The sequence below is a fragment of the Gossypium arboreum genome, chromosome 9 (assembly GCF_025698485.1).
Source record: "Gossypium arboreum isolate Shixiya-1 chromosome 9, ASM2569848v2, whole genome shotgun sequence".
NCBI lineage: Eukaryota > Viridiplantae > Streptophyta > Magnoliopsida > Malvales > Malvaceae > Gossypium > Gossypium arboreum.
Window position 1 is genome coordinate 10,573,532 of NC_069078.1, and position 8,266 is coordinate 10,581,797.

General features: G+C 39.8%; 1 non-coding gene across 1 annotated transcript; it reads right to left on the reverse strand.

Moving 5' to 3' along the window:
* Positions 1-2,397: 2,397 nt before the first annotated feature.
* Positions 2,398-2,504, reverse strand: LOC128281028 (small nucleolar RNA R71). Its single transcript, XR_008271245.1, has one exon. It is a non-coding gene; the product is annotated as a small nucleolar RNA R71 (small nucleolar RNA).
* Between the last annotated feature and the right edge of the window lie 5,762 nt (positions 2,505-8,266).

Here is an 8,266-nt window from a genome sequence, read left to right on the forward strand (position 1 = left end):
GTCGTGTGACTTACACGGGCATAAGCCACGCCCATATGATCCAACCATGCCAAAAAGAGGTCCTCTACTGACTTTTTCACACGGCCAACAGACACGGCCGTGTGCCATGACCGTGTGATACATAGCTAGCTACTGACTTAAGCCCACGGCCATAAGGCACGCCCGTGGTCCCTAACCGTGCAAATTTTAAGAGGTTACTGCCAAACTAACACGGCCACCAGGCACACCCGTGGCCTCTGACCGTGTGGCATAATGCAAGCTTGATTTAAGCCAATTTGCCACCCATTTAAGGGTCAATCCTACAAGCAATGCTAAGCAACATTCATACAACAAATTTTTAGCCAATTTCATACTCAAAACATGCTTTATTACAACTATTTCATCATCATTCAACAACCCATTCAAAATTATACCAAATCTTAACACAAACATACCATTTTCTAACCAACTCTCATAGCTTAACATATATACAATTCAAAACTTAATACATGGATATTCTAGCCTATACATGCCATACTTTAAAATATTTACACCTTCAAAAATACCAAAATGAGATCGATAGTGTGGTGACGATCCTTGACTATCCCCGAGCCTTCAGTAGCTACGACAACTGTAAAACAGATAGTAATCACACAGAATAAGCTACAAAGAGCTTAGTAAGCCAAATACAATTGGTCTAACTACTAAAGCGTATAAGTATAATTCAACCATAAGATTCATAACCATTTCATAGAATAATTCATACTTAACCATGCTCCTTTGTTGCATATATGTCATGCTTCATTTACACTTCCATACTGATAAACCATAAATTATACATATTTTTACCCCATGTTTAATGCATTTTATGGATGATTTCTCATTAGAATTGGTGAATTCGATGCTCCTAATGCTTTAATTTCATGTTTTATACTTAGGAGAGCATAGGAGAGCGAAAGGAATGAGAAACGGGCCAAAAATAGAGAAAATAGGCCAAAGTACGAAATCAACACGGCCTGGACCTCCTCACACGGGCAGACCACACAGCCATGTCAATTTGGCAGGCTCGAGCATAGCCTGAAGTAATCGAACACGGGCGTGTGCCACGGGCGTGTCCCTGCCGAGCCCAAGTTGAGTTCAATTCCGAAAAGGCTAATTTTGAGGGCTTCTAGGCATTCCAAAGCCTATAAATATACCCCAGAGAAGGAAGAAAAGGGGGACACATAGAATAGGGAGTAAGGAATTACTCCAAGGAAGCCGATTGATTCATCTCAGAAACTGAATTTATCATCAAGACTGAAGATCTCTCCTCAATTCCCCTTCAGGAGTTCTGAGTTTTCTTTATGTTTTGTATTCTTTATTATTCTGAGATGTTTTCTTATTTAGTTATGAACCAAATCCCCTAAATACCTAAGGGGAATGAAACTTAAGATGAATCTTGTTATTATTTTTTGAATTATATGATAAATATTTAACTTGTTCTTAATTATGTGTTCTTAATTCTTGTTTTGATATCCCAGGATACTGATTCAAGATAAGCTCTTATTCAGAGGAGGAATAGACCCTATCTAAGAGTACATTTATCATAATTAAGTGGAGTTAATTACGCGCCTAGATATAGGGTGACAAGATTTTGCCGACTTAGGGTGAAACCTAATAAGGGGATCCATAGATCGAGTTAATGCAACCCTAGAGTGTTAATTAGAGAAAAGTCTCGGTTATTCAATCTAGGGATTAGACATTATTAGTCTTGAATAGGAATAATAACATAACTTAGAGATCTATACAGAACAAGTTGAATGAATAAATCGTCCGATTCGGAGCCAAAATAACAAGTCTAGGAAGAAACCAAAGAGATCTTCAGTCTTGATGATGAATCCGTCAGGACCATTACTTTTTTACGAAGAAATCGATCGTACAGTTCGTAGAAACCAAATAGAAATAACGCAAAGCTTAAGATACACTGAGAACAAGCAAGAAGACAATACTCAACCCCCAACAGAAGAGATGGCTGAAAACCAAGGCAATTAGCTACCTCCTGCAATTGCGGTTAATCAAATCCTGCTCCACGCACTATGTATGATTATGCTAAACCTTCTTTAACAGGAACTGAATCGAGCATAGTTAGACCTGCTGTAGCTGCAAATACTTTTGAATTAAAACCTAACACTATTCAAATGATACAACAATTTGTTCAGTTTGATGGTTTGCAGGATGATGTCATACGTCTTAGAACTATGCGATACATTTAAAATTAATGGCATTTCTGATGATGCCATACGTCTTCGGTTGTTTCCCTTTTCATTGAGGAACAAAGCTAAACAGTGGTTGAACTTGTTAACACGAGGGTCAATCACTACTTGGGAACAAATGATCGAAAAATTCTTACTAAAATATTTTTCACCGGCTAAAACGGCTAAATTACGTAATGATATCTCTTCTTTTGTGCAGATGGATTTAGAAACCCTCTACGATGCATGAGAGAGATACAAGGACTTACTACGAAGGTGCCCTCACCATGGGTTACCGTTTTGGCTCCAAGTTCAAACATTCCACAATGGTCTGAATCCTTCGACTCGACAAATGGTTGACGCAGCTGCTGGCGGAACCATCAATAATAAAACACCTGAAGATGCCTATGAGTTTATTAAGGAGATGTCACTGAATAACTATCAGTGGCAAGTCATGAGGACAAAGCCAACAAAAACAGCCGGTGTTTATAACATCAATCCGGTCACCATGCTCTCTAATCAGGTAGAACTCTTAAATAAAAAGATTGATGGTTTTCTTATTTCTTCACAGGTTCACCCAGTAATGCAGTGCGAAGTAAGTAGCGGTGGAACAAACCATCCGGAATATCAACCTTATGCCCATAACATGGATAACGAGCAACTAAACTACATGGGTAATAATCCTCAACCTCAAAACAATCCATTTAGTAACATTTACAATGCAGGTTGGAGGAACCATCCCAACTTTTCATGGGGAGGCCAAGGAAATCAAAGACCACAACATCCTTCGGGTTTTCAGCAACCTCCCTACCAACAGGAAAAGGAGCCGAACCTAGAAGAGATGCTCTCAAAGTTTATATCGGTGTCAGAAACTCATTTCCAGAACACCGAGACAGCATTTAAGAATCAACAAGCGTCGATCCAAGGACTCGAAACTCAGATAGGCTAGCTTTCCAAACTAATCTCTGAACGACCATAAGGTAGTTTCCCAAGTAATACTGAACCCAACCTAATGGAACAGCTCAACACAATTAATATTCAAAATGAAGAAGGATTTGTGGAGCCTAAACCAGAACCGTGGCAAGAAACTGTGGTAAGTACAGGTCAAGGTGAGGTAGATCAAAATACAAACAAATTAGTAAATGTCAAATATAAACCTCATGTACCATACCCCAACGCGACAAGGAAACACTGCTCAGATGAATAATTTGGTAAATTCCTTAAACTCTTAAAAAAATTACATATTAACTTACCATTTATTGAAGCTCTATCGTAGATGCCAAACGTAATGAAATTCTTAAAAGAGCTTTTAGCAAATAAGCGGAAGTTGGACGAGGCATCGCATGTAGAGCTAAACGCAGTGTGCTCAGCTATTCTGAAAAATAAGCTACCGTAGAAACTAGAGATCCAGGGAGTTTTACGATTCCTTGCTTAATTGGTAGTTTAGATGTTAATAATGCATTAGCTGGTTTAGGGGCTAGTATCAACGTCATGCCTTTTAAAATGTTCAAGCAACTAGGTCTCAAGAAACCCCAATAGACTAGGATGGGCATTCAATTAGCAAATAAAACTATAAGATTTCCTAGGGGTATTATTGAAGATGTGCTAGCCAAAATCGATAAATTTATTTTTCTCGTTGACTTTATTGTTTTAGACATAGAGGAGGATAGCAATACTCCTTTAATCCTAGGAAGGCCCTTTTTAGTAACTACTAAAACAATTATTGATGCTGGCACAGGTGAACTCACGCTTCGCATAGGGGACGAAACACTCACCCTTCAAGCTCGCAATTCTGACAACACATCGGAAGTTGAAGGTGATCGTCTAAACCATCCTATTAAAACTGGCCACATGATACAACCCACTTTGCAGGAGCTAAGTTTGAAGGAAGTACATGAGCCACTCTCAAATAATAGTAGAGGTTCTATTCATGAAGAATGAATGCTGCAAATAGATAAGCTAGATGAATGGCGTACACATAAATCGAGAACACACAATAAACAAAAACTACACCAGAACGAGCCCGATACCTTCCAAATCAACTTAAGGTTGGTGATAAAGTCTTATTAGATGCCGCAGATCCCCACATTGTCACTACCACACCAAATGAGGAAATCTCTCCTACGGTACTCAGTATTTTTCCATTCGGTACGATGGAGGTGAGTCATCCCAAGCTCGGCACTTTTAAGGTAAACAACACCTGATTAAAACCTTATTTTGATGAGATTGATAGCAGGAATGAGGAGTATAAACTCCTCAAACCACCATGACCATTCACTGGAGAGGTAAGTCGAGTTTAGACTATAAATAAGTGCTTCTCGGGAGGTAACCTGAGCACTAAAAATATTAATTTCTTTAAATTTTGGTATTTAACTTCTAACTCACGAATAGAAATCTTGAATACAGGTGTTTTCACAGAGACACGGCCAAGCATACAGGCATGCTTAAGGCCGTGTGAAAACAGGGCAAGGATTTCCCCAACATGGGCTACGATAAAACGCCACGGCCGTGGTCAAGCCTGCCAAAACAACACGGGCGCGCGACATGTCCGTGTGGAAGACTTGTGGTTGAACCTGTTAAAATAGCACGGGCGTGTGACACGCCCACCCGTGGTCGAACCTGTTAGATTGAAACGGGCGTGGGGCTTGTACACACAGGCTTGGGAGAAGCGAACGAAGCTAGACACGGTCGTGCGATACAGCCGTGTGAACCCGCACGCCCGAGGAACATGGGCATGTACTAAATGTCAGACGCACCCAAATTTGAAATTCGCGGATCACACGGGCTAAAATTAGGGAACACGGGCGTGTGCCCTGGCCGTGTAGCCCAAAATCTATAAATACCCTGCACTATTCACTTTCTTCCCCATTCAAAAACCCTAACCCTAGCCGCTGCAACTTCACACGGCCTCCCTGCCACGCCCATGCGTCACTTCCCACTTTATTTTTAACGCTCAATCTCTTTCCCTTAGCGTTTGTTTACTCCTTTCACTTCTATTTTACTTATTTCTAATGCTTATTATCAACATGATCTTCATATCGTTTAAACTATTTTTCATTTTTCTATCATTTAATTTGCATTCTTAGGTTAGCTATCATACATTTTGTGCTAACTCAAGTTATTAGGAACACCTCATACCCATTACATTTCTATTCTCATTCTCACTGTTATTGTGGTTGAGTTTGCTTCATATTAATAGTATTGGCTAAAATAATTAGTTCCAAATTCATGCCTTTTACTTTTTCGAATTCGTTTACCTATTATTATTATTCTTTATATTACAGGCTTTTGATGTCGCATTCACGAGGAAAGAAAACCGTCGTATCCGCTTCAAAGAAGAGGAAGGGAGCGTCCTCTTCCTCGGGTCCAACCGCGAATATTCGTCACCCTCTCCTACAGTTCCCCTGAAGGCCCCAGAAAGAACTGTTCCAAATACTTCGGGCCTGACCTTTAATTGCAGTCAGTCAGATCGACTAGGTCAGTAGAAACGAGTTCGATTGGCTAATTCGATTCGAGCACTCCTAACCACCGATCCTTGGGAGCTATTCTTTGGGATTATCGAGCCCACATACCTTGAGGTCACGATGGAACTATGCTCAACGTTCCATCTTCATACCGTAATGACAAACTACGATGATCCCAGCATGGTTCAATTTCACCTAGGCAGATTAATCCACCAGCTAAGCATCCCAGAGTTTGGTGCTATACTAGGCTTACATATGGAGGAGTTCAAGGAGGAGAATGAACTACATGCTCTCAGTCGCCACATACATTTCTCTCCCTCGAAGTGCTGGCACACTTTCGCCCCTAGCGCGGCCTCCTACAATCCTAGCCACTCCAAGGCATCAGTTTTCCCACCATCCCTGAGGTACCTACACACCATTTTGGTTCACACGATTATAGGGAGGCGAGAGAGCACGAGCATCGCCAACATTCATGATGCCTACTTCTTATGGTGTATGTCACAAGGGCACGTCATCGACCTTGCCTATTTCATCACCCTTGTGATTCAGCACCAGACGGAGCGGCATCGAAAGGGGGTCATCTCTATTGGCCCTTACGTGACTCGACTGGCGTGACACTTCGGGCTCCTCAACACCGCGGCCCAAGAATCATCCCTCACCCTCATCGGCCAGATGTCTCCACAAGGTATCTCGAGCATGCTTAGCATAAGGATGATCGAGAGGCGCCGAGGAACCTACCCTCCCCAGTATCGTCTCACCCAATCTACCGAGGAGGAGGCCTACAAGGACATTCTTAATGATGTCCCCCCACAACACGAGGACCGACCGACCCAGCCACCACCACCCTCTCGTCCAGTTCATGCGGCGGCTTCATGTGCTGACATCTCTGAACACCTCAATCGATTCGAGCAGCAGTGTTTTCAACGATTTGACAACATTGATGCTACTCTACAGCAGATTTGTCAGCACCTTCACACCTCATCGCCAGTCCCACCTCGCGAACCATCTAGCGATGAAGATGTTTAAAAATATTTATTTATTATTTTATGTTTTTAATTTTTATTGAAACTACTTTTTATTTTTATTAGATTTTAGAAATTTTATTTTTTAATTATTAATTTCGGTTATTTCTTTTTGAGTAATTATTCTTCCTAATATCCCTAAAAGTTCTGATTTTATCACGCTTATATAGAGCTCTTAAGCTTATCGTCACATAGAACTAAAACTCCACCGGGAAAGGTTCTCCCCGACTGCCATGTCCTGATCGACCATGACCATAGCTACCACTAGATATAATATTCTTTTGGTGCAGGACTTATGGGCTAATGAACCTCTACAACCACCGGAGTATCCTCCTCCACTCTCGAACTGATTACTCTCCAAAACTCTAGTTCGAGGAATTCATCATACATGAAGTCTCACTTCTCTCCCTATCTTATTTTTATATTCTATAATACCTATCTTTGTACATTGAGGGCAATGTACATCTTAAGTGGAGGGGGCATTATGTCATTATCAGAAAAATCCCTGAATGATTACCTTGTTCTCTTGAAAAGCTCTCATATCATATTTAGGATAAATTTTAATTGATTTATGATTTTGATTGATATATCTTGAATTAAAACATATGGATTTATGCATTGATTGTTTAAACTTTAAGGCATTAGAGAATCAAGCATAATAAGTTGATTTTTAACAATTTAAAATTATAGGTTGTTTCCCCAACTCTAGGTATTACTTTGAATTGGAATTCACGAGTCTAAACATCAAAAAGCCATGATTTTTGTGAGATTATTGAGCCTTTTGAGCATCTATTAATCCTTTCATGCTCACTTTTATTATTTCTTTGAGTGTGTCAGTATTGAACTGTTATTCTAGAACTTGCTTGATTGTGCATGTCGAGACCACACCATTTGATTTGATATGTCAAAATGATTAAGGCACTTAGGATTAACCCACTCATGCCATGAAAAGCCTACCTTCATGATTAACCCCTAGTAAACCCCCTTGAACCTAACAAGCCATTTCTTGTATTACCCTTAATATTAATCTTTAACCCATTATTGTTGAAATCCCCTAAATTAATCCCTATTTTTGTCGAGATTTGAGTTGAATGGATTGCTTAGCTTTGTTTTGTTCTTAACAGTTAGTCCATTTTATTTAACTTGTTCTTTAAAAAATGTATATATATTAGTAGTGATCTTCTGTTTGTAAACTTCAGAAGTTAAATTCCATAGTCTGAGAAGAAGCACTGTTTCTTTTTCTAGTTAGGTAACTCTTCAATTCAATCTCGATTCTAACCCTTTCTTTCAGCTTGTGACCACACCCCCTAACCAAGCCACATTACAACCCTCTAAAGACCTTTTGATTGATGTATCATCTTAAATTATAGTGGTGGAGATTTGATTTTCATGCAAGCCTATGGTAATGACTTTTCATTATTGACTATTGAGTGCTTCATTTATTATCCTTAAACACCTCGAATGATTTGAGTGAATCTTTAGTGAGGATGTGGAACTCTGTGATATTCTGAATCAAAAGGTAATTACTTAAATAAGGAGAGACACCTATGTTTGCATGATTAAAATGCTC